The sequence below is a fragment of the Nycticebus coucang genome, chromosome 6 (assembly GCF_027406575.1).
Source record: "Nycticebus coucang isolate mNycCou1 chromosome 6, mNycCou1.pri, whole genome shotgun sequence".
Lineage (NCBI taxonomy): Eukaryota > Metazoa > Chordata > Mammalia > Primates > Lorisidae > Nycticebus > Nycticebus coucang.
The window spans coordinates 114,022,754-114,042,851 of NC_069785.1; positions in this window are offsets into that span (position 1 = coordinate 114,022,754).

A 20,098-nucleotide genomic window follows, 5' to 3' on the forward strand; every position below is an offset into this window, starting at 1 on the left:
GAAGGTGAACCAGACTCATCAAGTATGTGACACAGGCATGTTACTTAACATCTCTGAGAATCATCTTCTGTGCTATAAAATATCAGATTACTATAAGGATTAAAAATAATGTTAACAAACGCATCTCCCGAGGGAGAGACAACATGGCAGACTGAAGCCAGCTTTCAACAGAGGCTACGGTCCAGAAGGAGAGTTAAGGGACAGGAATTTAGTAAGTATCCTGGTGGACTTGAGCCACACCAAGAGAGAAGGTTGAAGAATGCACATCAACACCGCTGAGGCAAGCTGTGATCACAAGGACGCAAATGAAAGGTACAAAATCCACCACCAAGCGGACGGGAGTCCCCCTCCCCCATGAGACCGGATCAAGAGCCCCACAATTAAACAAATGGGCAGAAATTAAAGGCCCTCCCACTACACTCCACGGGAGAGACCTTCTAAAAACTGGACCTACCTCCCCTACTGGGGTGCCGTGGTGTTCTCCTGCCGGGCATAAAACTGTATAAAACTTTAAAAATCCTTTGCCAGCAACCCTGAATCCCCAACACTCCCCTCCCACCCACTGAGGTCTGGAGGCCTGTCCCCCAGGAGTTCGGATTCTTGAGTGATTTCTCAAGGGGAGTGGACAGTCCCCGAGTTGCGACTGGTCAGCGCTGACTCTGAGACACGCGAGTGTGGAGAGGGCACCCGGCTAAGGGGGAGTCACACCTCGGTGGCACTTCCCTGTGGTGCAGTGCAGCAGCCCTCCCCATGCATCAGTACAGCCAGACATAAAACTGAATGAAACTCTAGCTTCCCCCACCCACTCTCACTCGGGGTCTGGGGGCCTGTCCCCCAGGAGTTCGGATCCTTGGGTGATTTCTCGAGGGGAGCGCACAGTGCCCGAGCCGCAACTGGTCAGCAATGACTCTAAGACACGCGAGCGAGGAGAGGGCACTCTGCTGAGGGGGAGTCAAGCCTGGGCAGCACTTCCCTGCTGTGCAGTGCGGCAGCCCTCCCTGGGCAACAATACGGCCGGGCATAAAACTGAATAAAACTCTAGCTTCCCCGCTGAGCGCCCAGCACTCCCCCCCACTCTCACTCAGGGTCTGGAGGCCTGTCCCCCAGGAGTTCGGATCCTTGGGTGATTTCTCGAGGGAAGTGCACAGTGACCGAGGTGCGTCAGGTCAGCGCCGACTCAGATACGGAGGAGTGGGCACTCTGCTGAGGGGGAGTCAAGCCTGGATGGTACTTCCCTGTGGTGCGGTGCAGCAGCCCTCCCTGGGCAACAATACGGCCAGGCAGAAAACTGAACAAAACTCTAGCTTCCCCACTGAGCGCTCAGCACTCCCCCCGACTCTTACTCGGAGTCTGGAGTCCTATTCCCCAGGAGTTTGGATCGTTGGGTGATTTCTCGAGGGGAGTGCACAGTGCCTGAGCTGCGTCAGGTCAGCGCTGACTCTGAGACACGTGAGCATACTCATACAAAAACATGGAAGTTAAATAACCTTATGCTGAATGATAGCTGGGTCAGAGATGAGATTAAGAAAGAAATCGCCAATTTTTTGGAACAAAACAACAATGAAGACACAAACTATTAGAACCTCTGGGACACCGCAAAGGCAGTTCTAAGAGGGAAATTTATAGCACTGCAAGCCTTCCTCAAGAGAACGGAAAGAGAGGAAGTTAACTTAATGGGAAATCTCAAGCAACTGAAAAAGGAAGAACACTCCAACCCCAAACCCAGTAGAAGAAAAGAAATAACCAAAATTAGAGCAGAATTAAATGAAATTGAAAACAAAAGAATTATACTACAGATCAATAAATCAAAAAGCTGGTTTTTTGAAAAGGTCAATAAAATAGATAAACCTCTGGCCAACCTAATCAGAAAAAAAAGAGTAAAATCTCTAATATCATCAATCAGAAACAACAAAGACGAAATAACAACAGACTCATCAGAAATCCAAAAAATCCTTAATGAATATTACAAGAAACTGTATTCTCAGAAATATGAAAATCTGAAGGAAATTGACCGATACTTGGAAGCACGCCACCTTCCAAGACTTAACCAGAATCAAGTGGAAATGTTGAACAGACCCATATCAAGTTCAGAAATAGCATCAACTATACAAAACCTCCCTAAAAAGAAAAGCCCGGGACCAGATGGTTTCACGTCAGAATTCTACGAAACCTTTAAAGAGGAATTAGTACCTATATTACTCAACCTGTTCCAAAATGTAGAAAAAGAAGGAAGACTACCCAACACGTTCTATGAAGCAAACATCACCCTGATCACCAAACCAGGAAAAGACCCAACAAGAAAAGAAAATTATAGACCAATTTCACTAATGAATATAGATGCAAAAATATTCAACAAGATCCTAACAAACAGAATCCAGCAACACATCAAACAAATTATACATCATGACCAAGTCGGTTTTATCCCAGGGTGTCAAGGCTGGTTCAATATACGTAAATCTATAAATGTAATTCAGCACATAAACAAATTAAAAACAAAGACCATATGATTCTCTCAATTGATGCAGAAAAAGCTTTTGATAATATCCAGCATCCCTTCATGATCAGAACACTCAAGAAAATTGGTCTAGAAGGGATTTTTCTTAAACTGATAGAGGCCATCTACAGCAAACCCACAGCCAATATCATATTGAATGGAGTTAAATTGGAATCATTTCCACTCAGATCAGGAACCAGACAAGGCTGCCCATTGTCTCCATTGCTTTTCAACATTGTAATGGAAGTTTTAGCCACCGCAATTAGGGAAGAAAAGGGGATCAAGGGTATCCATATAGGGTCAGAAGAGATCAAACTTTCGCTCTTTGCAAATGATATGATTGTGTATCTGGAAAACATTAGAGACTCTACTACAAAACTCCTAGAAGTGATCAAGGAATGCAGCAGCGTCTCAGGTTACAAAATCAACATCTATAAATCGGTAGCCTTTATATACACCAACAACAGTCAAGTTGAAAAAGCAGCTAAGGACTCTATCCCATTCACAGTAGTGCCAAAGAAGAAGAAATATTTGGGAATTTACCTAACATAAGACGTGAAAGATCTCTATAAAGAGAACTATGAAACTCTAAGAAAAGAAATAGCTGAAAATGTTAACAAATGGAAAAACATACCATGCTCATGGCTGGGAAGAATCAACATTATTAAAATGTCCATACTACCCAAAGCAATATATAATTTCAACGCACTCCCTATTAAATCTCCGCTGTCATACTTTAAAGATCTTGAAAAAACAATACTTCATTTTATATGGAATCAGAAAAAACGTCGAATAGTCAAGACATTACTCATAAATAAAAACAAAACAGGAGGAATCACACTACCAGATCTCAGACTTTACGACAAATCGATAGTGATCAAAACAGCATGGTATTGTCACAAAAACAGAGAAGTAGATATCTGGAACAGAATAGAGAACCAAGAGATGAATCCAGCTACTTACCATTATTTGATCTTTGACAAGCCAATTAAAAACATTCAGTGGGGAAAAGATTCCCTATTTAACAAATGGTGCTGGGTGAACTGGCTGGCAACCTGCAGAAGACTGAAATTGGACCCACACCTTTCACCATTAACTAAGATAGACTCTCATTGGATTAAAGATTTAAACTTAAGACATGAAACTATAAAAATACTAGAGGAGAATGCAGGGAAAACCCTTGAAGAAATTGGTCTGGGTGAGTATTTCATGAGGAGAACCCCCCGGGCAATTGAAGCAGCTTCAAAAATACACTACTGGGACTTGATGAAACTAAAAAGGTTCTGCACAGCTAAGAACTCTGTAAGTAAAGCAAACAAACAGCCCTCAGAATGGGAGAAGATATTTGCAGGTTATATCTCTGACAAAGGTTTAATAACCAGAATCCACAGAGAACTCAAACGCATCAGCAAGAAAAAAACAAGGGATCCCATCGCAGGCTGGGCAAGGGATTTGAAGAGAAACTTCTCTGAAGAAGACAGGCGCATGGCCTTCAGACATATGAAAAAATGCTCATCATGTTTAATCATCATAGAAATGCAAATCAAAACTACTTTGAGATATCATCTAACTCCAGTGAGACTAGCCTATATCACAAAATCTCAAGTCCAGAGATGTTGGCGTGGATGTGGAGAAAAGGGAACACTTCTGCACTGCTGGTGGGAATGCAAATTAATACATTCCTTTTGGAAAGATATATGGAGAACACTCAGAGATCTAAAAATAGATCTGCCATTCAATCCTGTAATTCCTCTGCTGGGCATATACCCAGAAGACCAAAAATCACAACATAACAAAGATATTTGTACCAGAATGTTTATTGCAGCCCAATTCATAATAGCTAAGTCATGGAAAAAGCCCAAGTGCCCATCGATCCACGAATGGATTAATAAATTGTGGTATATGTACACCATAGAATACTATGCAGCCTTAAAGAAAGATGGAGACTTTACCTCTTTCATGTTTACATGGGTGGAGCTGGAACATATTCTTCTTAGTAAAGTATCTCAAGAATGGAAGAAAAAGTACCCAATGTACTCAGCCCTACTATGAAACTAATTTGGGGCTCTCACATGAAAGCTATAACACAGTTAGAACCTAACAATAGGGGGAAGTGGGAAAGGGAGGGGAGGTGGTAGAGGGAGGGGGATCGGTGGGATCATACTTGTGGTGCATCTTACAGGGGTATTTGCGAAACTTGGTAAATGTAGAATGTAAATGTTTTGGCATAGTAACTGAGATAACGCCGGAAAGGCTATGTTAACCATTGTGATAAAAATGTGTCAATTGGTCTATGAAGTGAGTGTATGATGCTCCATGATCATATCAATGTATACAGTTATGATTTAATAAAAATAAATAAATAAATAAATAAAATATGTATTAATGTATACACTTATGAATTATAATTAATATAACAAAAATCACATAATTATAAGTTTATTTCATTAAAAAAATCTTTAATCTTTAATTTTATTTTTGCCATTCCCTTTCATGGAAACTTTTCTCCTTTCAGTTTAATAAAACTGAACACTCTCAGCACTAAAAAAAAAAAAAAATAAAAAAACGCATCTCCCAGTGCCTATGGCATATTAGGTGTTAGTGTTATTAAAGTTTAGCTTTAATCTCCTAATATATATATATATATGCTAACCAGATTATAGGCTCTTTTGGCAGAGTTGAGAAGGGATGCAAGTGCATATTTCCCTAGGCAAAATGGATGTAAGGGAAAGAAAGACAGTAAATTGAAAATACACTGACTCAGTAAATAGATCTAATTCTAATTCTGACTGGTTTTGTGTCTTTGACTGGATCACTTATTTTCTCTTAAATTCTATTTTCTGTTTGTAAAATGCAGATAATGGAACTTGATTTACCTCCCTGGTGGAACTATTACAAAAAAGCATGTGCAATAATATATTAAAAAGTACTTTGAGAAATAGAATGCATTATATTAATATTAACTTAAGAGTGGAGAATAGAATATATATATATATTTTAAAGAATTATCAGAAAATGCAAATTTATTCATAGCTTGAAAAATCTTGTCCAAACTTCAAACTCACATTGAATGATTTAGCAAAACTCTAGCACTTAGGAAAGTATTCAGAGACAAATGAGCTAGACTTTAATTAAATGGAACTGAGATGAAATTAAAACACAAAACTCATTTCCCTTGAATGAAATGCAAATGAATTTAAGAGCACAAAATGGTAGTACTATTTCATTTTTTAAAATGAACTCTTGTGGAAAGCGTTAACTACACATAGAGGTGTTGTCAAGCCTTCATATCAACAGAGTTGGGTGGAAGGAGACAGGGGTCAGTGAATATATCTGGTATTGGATGTGGCATACCACGATGAGTTCTCAAATTCATGCTCTGCTTAAGAGGTGCAGATTTAGTGCCAAAAAAAAAAAAATCTTTCTCTGAGTACTGCTTATCACTTTATTTCTAATAATGCTTGAAGATATGATTGTGCATATGTGTTTCTATCAGGGTGGGATAAGGCAAAGATGGTGTGGAAATGAAAAAGTCATGCAAAACCAAATTTGTTAAAAAGGGCAGCACCTGTGGCTTAAGGAGTAGGGCACTGGCCACATACCCTGGGGGTAGCAGATTCAAGCCTGGCCCTGGCTAAAACTGCAAAACAAACAAACAAAAACAAACAAACAAAAAGACCCCAAATTTGTTAAAAGGCACATGCTATTAATTGTGCCTGGCCTATTTCCCTACAAGTGTTGGTAGAGGTCTCTGGAGGAGTGTCACAGTGACACCATCTCCAGTGCATTTGTCAAGAGTATTTATCTCTTAATTCTACCTTCTTGGTGGAATTCTTCCTCATTTCCTCAGCTAGAAAAACATTCTTGCTCGTCTGAGCTACTGTGGGAGATCTCATCTGTGCTAGCCATCTGGGAATTTTTTTTCTCTTTTGTAATGAAGTATTTGTGTACAAGTTTGATTGCCCATAGTATATTGTGAACACTTAAAGGACCTGGTAAGTGTGTTTTTATACCCCTACTGAAGGGTTTCTAGGCCAATGTTTATAACAAAGAAAACAAACACATTTGCTGATGGAGTAGCTGTGCCCTCCAAGTCTCCAGCTTTGCTAGACTTCTAACCAGTGCCTAGTATTGAGGCTTTTTGACTCCCGTAGGGATCTATGAGGGATCCTTCACACTATTCAAGAATCCTGGTTCATTCTATCTATATATCATCCATCTATCTATCATAGATTTATCTATCTTCCTATGTAAATTGGTCTGGTGAGATGAATAATCTATGGCTTTCATGAGAAAAATAGAGTTAGGAATCATTGCATTCTACTTGCTTACATATAACAAACCTTCATCTGGCAGTTTTTGACTTTGCCTGCACATTAGACAGCTTTTTAAACCACCTTAAAAATTATAATATAATAGGTCTACCCAAACATGGTATTCTTTAAAAATTTCCTAGAAAATTATAATATGTAGACAAGGTTGATGATCAATCTCAGAATCCCTTTAGTCATTGGATATTGGGGCTGTCACAGGCTAGATTGCTTCTTTGACCCCCATTCTGTGGAAGTCTTGGCCATTCCACAGGGAGCAATTGTCTAGGGTATGCTATTAATTCAGACCTTAACTTGAAATCTTTCTGCCTCAGAGTCTGAAACATTTCCTTAGGTCATTTACAGTTTCTGTAACTATACTAAGTGCCCTCTTATTCTCTAATTCTATTGGGGAATATAATGTACTTTCTTCATATTGGCTGTGTACCCAGAGAAGGAAAGGAAATGCATTAACTGTAGTGCCTTAGGGGAACTTCTCTATACATGGTCATGTATAAGCACAAAATAACCATAGAACAAACAGCTCTAAAAATCATTAGGACACTCCCTTTAGACAACTGGTGTCACAACCCAGGTGAGACCAGCTTCTTGTCCATTAGATTGATTTCCATGACTCACTGGAGACTTGAAACTTGATTTTCTTCCCCCATTTTCCCCATTGTAAGAACTGGCAGCTTTTGGAACAGCTTCTGCAGATATTTTGTGACCATGGTGTTTATCTCAATTTTCCATTTCCTATAATTAGCACATCATGCATCTGAATCTTTGAGAGATAATTATTCACTGTGTGGATCATGCAGTCTCTTTGCTTCTTTGCCTTCCTGAGGTAACTCCTTTGGACATTTGCCTTTTTCTGTTAGCAATTCAACCAAAGCATGAGGTATCAAAAAGCCAAAAAAGAAATTAAAATTTATACATTGCATCTTTCTTGCATCTTTGTTCATGGTCAGGTAGGTAAAAAGGTTGGATTTCATGGCTAAAGTTTATTTTATTCTTATCCACAGATGTGTTTGCCATCACAGTTCAAAATATAGAGAGATTTTTAAAAGGTTAGCTCACTTCCTAAATGTCTTTAAAGTTAGTTTTGTTCTTCCTTTACTGAATGTGGTTGGTGATTTTAATTTCTACTTGACTTCCTTGAATGAAACTTCTAGTTAAAGGCTACAACACTAATGACAGCCTGTGTGTGACCACCAACATTAAACAGAGAGAAAAAGAAAATTTTCAAGATCCCGCATCTTGTTCTTCTGAACAAATTATGCAAGCAGAGAGAGAGAGGAGTAAGTGAAATGGAGAACGCACCAAAATACGTCTGTGAACAGAGAAAGTCACAAAACCTTGTAGAAGTCCTTGCATTTACAAGGTCGGTTGATAGTCCTGATAGAGCACCCACCAGAGGCTGAGCATTCACAAATCAAGCCCATTGGGACGTGTAGTCACGGACAGCATGGTGGGAGTAGGGGCAAGATGCCTTCATACTCAGGAAAAACCAGTTGAAGTAATAACCTGTTTCACTGGAAATACAGATTATATACTATTATGAGATGTAAATCTTACAAGCAAAAAAAAATCAATATTTAGAAAAATAAAATCTTATTTATGATGCATGCTGGTCTTGCCATTAAATGTTTCCTCTGGGGACACTAATCTATATTACTAATGCCGTAAGAGAGTCTGAAGGCATAGAAATTTAAGATACGGATTTTAGTTAGATTGTCGAGGGCTCAGATTCCAATTCAGCCCCTGAAGGGCAGCATAGCTGTGTAATCTTAATATCTTTCTAACTTCTGGAAGACTGGCACACAAAAAAATGCTTAATATTTATCAGATTCTAGCATCTACTATTATCTGAGACACTGAATTGATAGACTGAGCTCCTGCTCTCTGAAGACAGTTTAACACAGTAAAGAAAAGCAAGTTTTTGTGGCTTAGAGACCTTGATTCTATTTAATAATCTCAATCCTAGCAACTGCCAATTTATGATTTGCAGCAAGTTACTTTGCCATTTTAAGCCTCCATTTCCTCATTTTGAAAATTAAATTTAATGCGCCCAACAGTTCTTTAAGAATTAAACAATGATGAGTAAGACAAACTTACATCAGTAAGAATTAAATGATGATGAGATAAACTACACTACGTAGTTAGATATGTCTGCTCTGTAAGGGGTTCACAAAGCATTCTGTCATTTCCACTCTTCCCTCTGCCATCTTCCAGCCACTGAGTGTGGGGTTGAGGTGGAAAGCAGTAAGTAAGGTACATTTTATCCAAGCATAAGCATTGGGTGACTGCTCAGACTAAAGTAAGATTGAACACACATGCATGGTTGAAGGAGGAGTCAGAGGGGAACAAGCAGTGGTGAGACCAGCCCTGGAGTTGAGATTTTAGATGTGGAAGAGCCATGAAGCATTCACTAGCAATGGATGAGATTATTTGAAACAAAGCATAGGGGAAGGGTAATTTCTGGAGGCCTCCTTGCTTCCAAAGACTTAATTAAGACCTCAGACTCCCCCATATGTGGGGATGATGTCTGTGATTGCTTGGCATGTTTATAAGACAGTTAATATCCAAGAAGTATAATTAATAAGTATTGATCATGGCTGCTTTATAAATCTAAAACCTAAAGACTATGAAGAGGTCCAACAGATGTGAAGAAGACTAACTTTGCTTTCTTTTTTTCTAAATCTAACCATCAAAAAATTAATAGATTAAGCCTTTTTATGATATCATATATCTTGTTTACTTAATTTCTGCTGTCTTCATTATGGTTAGTGCTTCAAAATGGTATTGGTTGAGAACTGAATTAAATTGACCAAGAAACTCTGCATTTATATTTACTCTTTTCTTCTCAAGGTTAATTTTTAAAGCCAACATCTCTTTTTGGATGGGCCAACAGTCTCTAACAAGAACAGTTAAATAAACAAATCGTTAGGCTGAGAACAGACGTGCTACCGCAGGCCCAATCGCCCAATTTAACTGATCGCTGATGGATGTTAGTCATGACATATAACATCCAACTTTCTAAAAAGCAAAATGCCTGCACTATTTTGTCAATTATAAAGAGTAGCAGCTTACAAATGCACTAAGCCAAGAAAAGGAGAGACAAGTTGTAACATGTCGATTGTAAGAGGGACTTTACCTAAAAATGCAATCAGTGTAACCTGGTTTCTTGTACCCTCAATGAATCCCCAACAATAAAAAAAAGAAAGAAAAAAGAAAGAAAAGTTGTAACATGTCACTGGTTCTTGTTTTCTGAGATCAGTTCTCTTTCTTTTGTCAATAATCACTTATTTCTGTTGGATTACAGAAATACAGCATGTTGCTGTAATCAGTATCTGCCCAGTATGAACATGCTTTTAGGAAACAAGCAGTGGCTGTAATACTAGTTACCCAAACCTCCAATTTTTCTTCCATTGAATAACACCTTTTATTTGTAGCATTAGTGTTGATTTCATTCCAAGTTCCTTTCTTAGGATGGAGGATGATGGGTCCCTAGGGCTTTACTATTCCCTTTCCAACTAGGAATTATTACCTGATAATATAAGTAGGAGGCATTTGCTTCTTACGGGCAAAACATTAAATCCCAATATGCCTTCTTGAACTTTCGCTGAGTGCTCTTGCTGCATCAACGGTGGGAAGGGCTTCAAGTTTCCCAGTATTCAATATATGTGCTTTGTATATAAAAAGGAAGAGCTTGCCTTCCAAGGGTTTTGAAAATATTATTTTGCTCAACTTAGTTAACAGGTATAATAGAGACCAGGTGAACAGCCTTAGTTTATTTCTTAGAGAAGTTGCCTAAAGGAGACATAGGTTTGAAGAGTAGGAAGGAATTACTCTCTCCTGGCTCTTTTACTAGGTGTTTGTTTGTTTGTTTGTGTGTTTGTTTTTTTTAAAGACCTTGGCAAAGTGCTCTTCTAACGTCTTCCTTTCCATGGAAATAACAATCAGAAATTATCATGTAATGTCTTAATATACTACATATAATTAAGACGAGAAAGCACAATACTACCGTATGTCCTGTTGAAATGTGTATTCTGGAAAACACATTCCTATCCTAGCAAGGGCTATAGCTAACTCTCAGCATGTATATTAAACATACCAAGAGGTGGAAAAGATAATAGGATTGCATGGGTGTAAGTTTTGTGCTTATTTAAGAAATAAGGATACAATAACAATAACAACATTCATTACTATCTGCCAGTCTAAGAAATTCATACATGTACCACACTACTTACTTTCAGCTGTACCATGAGATAAGTGTTGCTCAATTTTTTTTCCTGAAAACAATAATTCAGGTAACTTGCAGAAAATCCTATGGTTTAATAAGTAGTAGAATGAGGAAATCCAAGTCTACGTGACTACAAATTGTGCAGTCGCACTCCTCAGGCCAGATTTTGCAGTCTGAAATGCAGCTCCAAGCTTGGTATTTGCCAGCTGAGACATTTGTTTCCATAATGGACTCATCGACAACAATCTCATTTCTCCCTGTGAAAGGATGATAATAAATCTTGAGAAACCACTATACTGTGTGATAGAAATCTTTGGTTCAACACCAATCTTTTCTAACTCCTTTGAGACCATGAACCATGGATTACCAACTTTCACTACAGTACTTCCCTCTCTACAACACTAGTATTTCAATGCTACCTCTCCTTCCATTAAAAAGAAAATCATGTCTTCTTTCTGTCCTTACTTTAGTTATTATCCTCTTTCTTTCTTTGTCTACATTCCTTCATGTCTACACTTCTTTATCTCCCATCCACTCCTCATCCACCCCACTCTTGCTTTCAAACTCTATCAAACCACCAAAACTGTTCTCACTGAAATTAGGACCATATAATTATCAAATCCAACTGCACACTTTCTTCTGGACAATGGCAGCCTCTTCCCCTTCTGCCTTCTTCCTCAGAATCACATTGTCTTTTTTTTTCCTTCTCCCCTTCAGTTGATTCACTGGTTCTCTACCCTTCAAGTACTGTTTTCATGCCTTCCTGAGCACATACGTACCTTTTGGAGGTTGTATTCTTTATTGCAACAACTATATTGCCTTGTACATGACTTTCAATCATATAGCTCTACCCCAACCACTTTCTATTTATTTATTCTTTTATCCACTCAAAAAAGAATATTCAGGAACCAAATACCCTGTGCTTGAGTCTGTGCCCCCAAGCACTTTGGGGTCTGAGAAAGGAGACCAAGGCATAGGCAAACAACCACAAAACAGAAAATTCCTAGATAGGGATGAGAAAAAGCACACCCAGGTGGAAACCTTAAAGTTAGTCTGAGAAGGTAGGAATTATTACAAAAGAGCTCTCTAGAAGAAATGGTCACTGTTTCCAATCCTAGCATGGCAGGAGTCAGGGGATGTGAGAGGGTGGGTAGGGGAAAGGTGAGAAGGTATTTCAGGCAAGGGCAGCAAATCAAGGACGGGGAGGTGAGGAACCACAGACGTATCTGAGGAGCTTCACATGGTTTGCAATTGTTAAAGTCCAAGAAAGAAGTAGCAAGAAATTAGGCTTTAAGGGTGGTGCTGGAAAGAATCAGATCAAGGGGCAGCTTTCATGCCCTGTTAAAGTGTTGGGCCATAGCTAATAAATGATGGGTTTTGAACATAGGATAATCATAGTCAAACATACATTTACATGCATCATACCTATGAGATTCTGCATATGAGTTACTTCAAACTCTACACATTCTTTATACCATTCCCAATACTACCCTGTCTCCCCAAAAATAAGACATCCTCTGAAAATAAGACTTACTTACAGGAAAGATAAGACGTTCCCTGAAAATAAGACCTAGTGCATCTTTGGGAGCACACCTTAAAATAAGACACTGTCTTATTTTCGGGGAAATAGGGTATATATCCTGGCTAGATCTTTCCTTTGAATTTTAGAGTAAAAATATATCCTCTATCAAAACATCCAAACAAAAAAATTACATGTACCCAGTAATCTGCTGGACAGCACTATTTGGCATTTAATAGACAATTCGGACCTGCCTCTCACTCATCACATATTCTTCATCTGGAGCGTCATTCCTGCATGTTGTCCCAGATAGTCATCCTTGGGTGCTGTTCCTTCAGTGGAGGATCATGGTCAACCCCCACCCAAACTAGAAACCTCTGACTACCCGCTTCCACCAAAACCTTGCACTGATCCTTCCCAGATGTTTCTGCCAAATATTCCTAAAGGTGAGTGATGAGTAGCTTGGCAGAGCTTCAAAGCAGTGTGAGATAAATTCCCACATGTGTGCCATTGAGGCAGGGAAAGGCGAGTTGAAATGATTTTTGCTAACACAGTAGCTCAAAGCCAGCTGCCTTCATCAGGATATATAGGGCCTGTGAAATAGGAAAATAAAATTCCATTCGCAGTAGCTTTATGATGCGGTTGTTAAGCCCAGATAACATCACAGGTTAAGAGCCTGCCTGCTGGAGATACAACCCAGAGGTTGATGATGTGAGCTATACAGCTGTATAGCTTCAAGCTCTGTGGATAAACAGAATCATAAAACTTGTCTGTTAAATCTCAATGGGCACATGGAAATCCTGAGCATTATCCCCCCAAGTTTCTGATTTTTACAGATAGTTGAAGTATGTCTGTAAATAATGTCAGAAGGGATGTTTGAATAGATATTGTTGATTTTTAGGATTGATGTCCTCAGGCAAAGTTAAAATTAGCTAAGAATTGTTAAGAAGGAAAATTCTTTGATTATAGATTAATGCAGTATACATGGCTGCTTGACTATATAAGGTGGTCCCAAATAAAGCTCATTTGATACATGCCAATCTGAGATGTAGCCTGTTTCTTGTTTTTTTTTTTTTTTATTAAATCATAGCTGTGTACATTAATGTGATCATGGGGCACCATACACTAGTTTCATAGACCGTTTGACACATTTTCATCACACTGGTTAACATAGCCTTCCTGTCATTTTCTTAGTTATTGTGCCAAGACATTTACATTCCACATTTACTAAGTTTCACATATACCCTTGTAAGATGCACCTGTTTCTTGTTTTCCAAAATATTACAGGAGCAAGTTGCATTCACAGCAAAGCTGCAGTTCCCTCGCATCTTTCTTCACCACAAGTGGGAATCAAAATGGATTAAGGAGTGAATAGAACAGCAGTTCTCAACCTATGGGTTATGACCCCTTTGTTCATTTTTTTTTTTTTTTTTTTTTTTTTTTGTAGAGACAGAGTCTCTTTATGGCCCTCGGTAGAGTGCCATGGCCTCACACAGCTCACAGCAACCTCCAACTCCTGGGCTTAAGCAATTCTCTTACCTCAGCCTCCCGAGTAGCTGGGACTACAGGTGCCCGCCACAACGCAATGACCCCTTTGTTCCATTTTAACAATGCGGCAATTAGAAAGGTTGAGAACCACTGGAAGAGAAGATTGAAAAAAAATGAATACATGGAGAAGTGTAGACTAATCTTTTAAAAACTTTGGTTAAGAAAGACAAAAGAGAAAGAAGACAGTATCTAAAGTAAAAATAGAAAGGAGAGATTTTTTTTTAAGGGCTTCAGGGAAGTAAAACATATCTCCCTGTATAGTAGCAATTCACCCACCAAAATCACAAACTCCCTCTACTTCATATATCTTATCTTGGAAAGTCAAGCAGAGTTTACATTTAAATCAAAATATGTCTTTGTCTTTTGAATATCACATCACTTAACTAGATCTGCATAGCAAACAACCACAGAACTTCAGTGGCGTCATCACTAATAAACATTTATTTAGCTCACGCACCTCTGAGTCACATGGGCCCAGGTAGTTGACTCTGCTGATTTCAGCAGGGCTCCCTCACTCATATGCGTTGACCCATATGTTCTGGGCTTGATTGGGGAGGTTCAGCTGGAATCCAACATGTCTCTCATCCTCCTCCCGGGATAAGAGAGGAAGCAGAGCAATAACTGGGATGCAAGATTGTAAGACCAATTGTGTAAGTATTTTTCAAGCCTTTGCTCATGGTCCTGCACTCCAGCTTTATTCAGCTGAGGTTAAGTCACATGGCCAAGCTCCCAAAGTATCAGGGACAAGAATATATACTCTATCTTTATGGTGAAAGTAATTGTGCCAAAGAATATAAGCATGTTTTAAATGACCTGAGCAAATTAACAAATATTTCCCTCTATGATGACACTTAATCTTAGCAAAAGATTGACAAGTGTTGTCCTCTATAACCAAATGTAAAATTGTTGTCTCAGAAGATGGGATGTTATTTATTTTTTAGTCTCCTCATCTATGGAATGTGCCTAATAATGATGTTATTGAGAGGAATAATTATTTAGCCCAGAACTTGGCATGTAGCAAACACTTACCATATGTTAACTGTTATCAATATTATTAATTCATGGTTAAGTTTGAAATATATACCCTTGTGATACCTCCTTCACCTTTTCAGACTTGGGACTGTACCCTAGGAACTCCCCTTTGAAAGGAATCTGATGAGTTTTTCAGATGATGCCATGTTTACACCTTCTCGCCTATCATCACAGATGCCAATTTGAGAAGCTCCTTGAAGCAAGATTATAGGAATTTTTATACCAGATTCATGAAGGAGATTGAGAAAGTTACATCTATATCAATCCTCTGTAAAACGTGGCTTTTCAGAAACAGCCTTTTTAAAGGCCCCTGAAACTAAATTTCCCTTGTCTGTCTTTCTTTCTCTCTCTTTCCAACCTCCCTCCCTTCCTTCCTTTTTGTTTTGTTTTGTTTTGTTTTGTTTTGTTTTGAGACACCATGGCACCACAGCTTACAGCAATCTCTTGGGCTCAAGAGATCTGCTGGCCTCAGCCTCCCAAGTAGCTGGGACTACAGGCACTTACCACACCACCCAGCTAGTTTTTCCATTTTTAGTAGAGACCTCTTCTGAGCTCAAATTATCCACCTGCCTCCACCTCCCAAAGTGCTAGGACTACAGGCGTTGAGCCACCACACCTGGCTAATTTCCTTTGTAGTCTAACAAAGTAGCACATTTCTCTGTCCTCCTGTGATGAGTGGCCACAACTTCCAAATAAACTCTTCCCTCCATTACATCTATTAACTCTAAATAAAAATTAATCTTCACATAAATTCATTATATGTAGATCAGTGTTCCTCTCGTCTCTCTGCTGCAGTGCAGTTGCGCAGGATTACAACGCATTTACTATGTTCGGTACCTAGGCCTTCTGTAGTTATATTCTGTAAATCATAATATAACTCAAACTAATCTCATAATTGAGTCTAATTAAGAGCAGCTTCAGACAGTTATTATAGAATTATTGAAATCAGAGATTGAAGAGCTTTGTTCATTATCCCTATGTTCCCCCTCCCCACCTCCACGAGGATATCCTGTAGCTTTTCATTCAAGGTGATCTGTTTGGTTTTGTTTTGACAACTTGTAAGAATTAATCTGTCCATTTTTTTTTTTGAGACTCCAAGTAGAAGTATAATTGCTTTCAGAAATTTTAATATATTTATTTTCAGTGGTACTTAACACTCATCATTCTTTTAAGATATGTGCTTTATTTGGTTTATTGATTTATTTATCAATATACAGGATATGCCTTTTTTACAAAGAGGTGACCAACACATAGAAAAGATTTTGTAAATTTTTTAAGTTTTTAATGAATATTTTGTAAATAATGATATGTTTGGCTATAATTTCTCATTTTTCCTATGTATGGCAATTTTATGAGCAACTTTTGGGACACCCTAAAGATTACTATACATTTCACAGAGAGAAGATATATAGTACTTTAAAAACAGAGAGAGAATGTACTGGCTTTTATTTTAAAAAGTCACAGTCAAATCTGAGTGCTCACGTGGGAACTGTATTCCTCCTTTTCTGGATCTGTCTTTCTTTGATCAGTTTTCTTCTCTCTCACGCTGCCCCTAAGTAGCAGGAGAGGACTTTGACAGCTCTGGGCTTTCACAATGTCTATTTCAATGTCCCCACACCCCACAAAGATACTAAATGGTTCTGGATTACGCACTCGCCCTTGATCAATTCTATCCCTACTTGAATGAAATATTCTGACTGGCAGTGGAGGTCTCATGTCACCTTGTGGTAGAAAAGGTAAGACCCCTTGACCAATAGCTCTATGGAATTGTAAGAAGAAAGTCGACTTCCATAAGAAATGTACTTAAGGGGCATACAAAGCAAAAAGTACAGCTATAAACTACATTTCTTAATCTTGTTCTAAAGTCATTGCAACTTCTCCCACCTGTTACCTCAGCCATTTAGACTGTGGGGGAGCCTTGCCTGCTATTACAGCTAATTTAGAGAGCATAATGCAAGGGTTTCTTTTGCTGAATCCTGAACAATTCTGAACCAAATGAGCAGAGTACACCCTGACATGAGTCTCAGAACCCTCACTGTAATTACTCTCTATTCCTTAAATGAAGGCAGATCCTACAAAACTGCCCCCCAAACTGTCAGTCTCCCTTAAACTCACCTTATTTATATTGATGATTTACTGGAGTCTTTTTGGGGATGATTCTCATTTTCTCTAGGATTTTTAAACTTAGTTTTTATTTCATCAATGTTACACATGCACATAGTCTAAAGAATTAAGTTTTTGTAGGAATTATTTAAAACAAAATTGAACCAAGCAAAATAGTTATCCTCTGTCCAAATTTGCACCCATTTTCTGTTCCTCGGAGGCAACTAATTTAAATTTGCTTGATTGTTAATTTCAGCGTTTACTTCCAAATCTCTACTGAACATGATTATTGTAACTCTTCTTGATTTTTGGGGGGTCTTGGTATCAACAATTATAATCCTATGGAAGAAGATTTCATTTTCTTTCATCACCAACTCTTGTGTCCCATTTTAAATCATGATTAAACCATCTTTCACTGTGACAAAGGAAATATTATTCATCTGTAAGCCTTTCAGTATAGTAAAATTAATTTTATTTCCTGCATTTTGTTTTCCTTTAGTTGAAAATTGTATTCTGTTTCCTTAGTTTTCCATGTACTTGCTTATTATTAATTCACCAACAAATTTTCTCCCAATTATCTAAAATCTTCTCTTAATGTACATATTAGGCATCTCATCAATTTCATCTTCTTAGCGACAGTTTTTCACAGCTTTCTGACCAAATGTGGTCTCTGTGTTTCACAGACATTATCTTAGGACCCACCTCCAACATTAACCTGGGGATTCCATCACTTTTACTTTGTATTTGGTCTTTTGGGCCTCAGATCCTGTCTCTTAAAGTAAGAAAACGTTTGTCCAGGTGAAAAGCTTAACCATGACTTTATGAGAGAAATGATAGTAAGACTTGCAGAGCAATGGTTATGCATTCAAGTCATATCCTTGCTGCTTGGATTCAGACTAGAATAGAGGCAGTAAACCTTCCTTTCCTGCATTAAACACACACACACATATCTGATGCCTCTTTTATAAATGAACACTAAGCCCACCTCAAAAAACTCAATATTCTTAGATAGCAGTTCATGACAGATAGAGATGGAGAGAATTTATTTTAGAAATGCAAGTATCTGATATGTATCATAATTATTATGTTATTATGGTAGATATATTGCATTCACTTACTCAACAAATATTCCTGGAGCCTCTACTCTGTGTATGTGCCAAGCCCCAACCAGACACTGAGGCTTTTTGAAAGAAATGTAAAGAAAAATGATAGAATTAGTAATGTCAGTAACTATAATCTCCTTTAAAGCAGAGATATGCTAGATTAGGAGAAGTCCACAAATATTATATAGCTCCAAATCCCTCATCAAATGGATGAGCAGTTGTGACCAACAGCAATCTGTAGTCACTACCCATGTCTTCTACCTGTTGAACTTTTAAAGTGTCATTATATTCAGTGTCCAAATGGTGATGATTATAGCCACACCAGAGTAATAAAATAATAATTTTTTTCTTTTTTTTTATTAAATCATAGCTGTGTACATTGATATCATCATGGGGCATCATTCACTAGCTTCACAGACTGTTTACCAAGTTTCACATATACCCTTGTAAGATGCACCGCTGGTGTATTATGCCATTTATCATCACCCTGTTTCTTTTATACTTTGTTTCGATTACAAATCAACTTAGAGTCCAAATTGACGTTGGTTTAATTCAATGTTCCTGAAAAAGAGATTCGAGATCCCAGATTCCAAATACTAACATGTTTGAGGAATAAATTCATCTGCTCTGTGAATTTTAATATATATGTGACAGAGAACCCACAAACTTTCTAACATAAAATTTAAGCCTTCAAATCAGCTAAGAACAAGACTCTGGAGCTAAATTACCTGGATTAAAATCTTGGCTCTGTCATTTGTTAACTGCAGGATCATGGCCAAATTACTTACGTTCTCTATGCTTCATTTCCCCCAACCTCAAAACGAGGACAATGAAAGCAGGGTTAACCTGAGATAATTCACATAAAGCACCTTGAAAAGCACCGATACCATATCATTATGATTATTGTCTGCTCTAGATATAACATGCAGAAAAAAATAGAAGAATTTCTCCTCCAGAAGAATTTCTCCTCCATCCCCTTCCTTTACTCTGTGGCATGCTTTTCTCTTCAGCTGTTAAAACTCCCATTTGTTTTGACCTTTGAAAAAAGTCACAATTATTATTATCCCATTTTTAAAATAAGCAAACTGACATTCACCTTAAGTCTGCATCCCATATTCACAAATCCCATGGTCAATTCAGTGCATCGAATGGCCTTTGTATAAAACAGCAAATGACAAGAAATTATCAATTTTTGTTTGCATATATTTTGTTTTAATGAAAGTAATTTGACCTCCCATCTTCGGAGAAAATATTGACACCAATGTCTCCATGTACAAGCGTATAGTTAGACAGGCTAATTCATCCCAAGGCAATTCTATACCATAAAAGTTGGAAGGCTGCAACTCTTGGCAAAGCATGTAACTTTGGGTGATTCTATCTTCCATACTCTCAGATGAGCCTAAACCTTGCTTAAGAAGAGAACAAGTGATTTTTGGAAAACCAACCCAAATATCATTCAGAGCAAACTGTCAGGATATATATAGTTTTTAAATGTATGTCCATGTTTAAATTATAAATTTAAAGTGCAAATTTTTGAGAGGGGTGTAATATTTACTAGTTTTTTAAAACTGTTTTTACATTTGAAGTACCCAAAGGACTGTATTTAAACTGAGAGTTTTTAAAATTGGTTTTGTTGATTTACAAGCTTAGAGGTGTGGCAGTACCTGAAATGTGTCACCTTTACCTCTTTTGTCACGTCCCATCCTTATCCTTTATAAGAAGAAGACTATCGTAGCAGAGCAC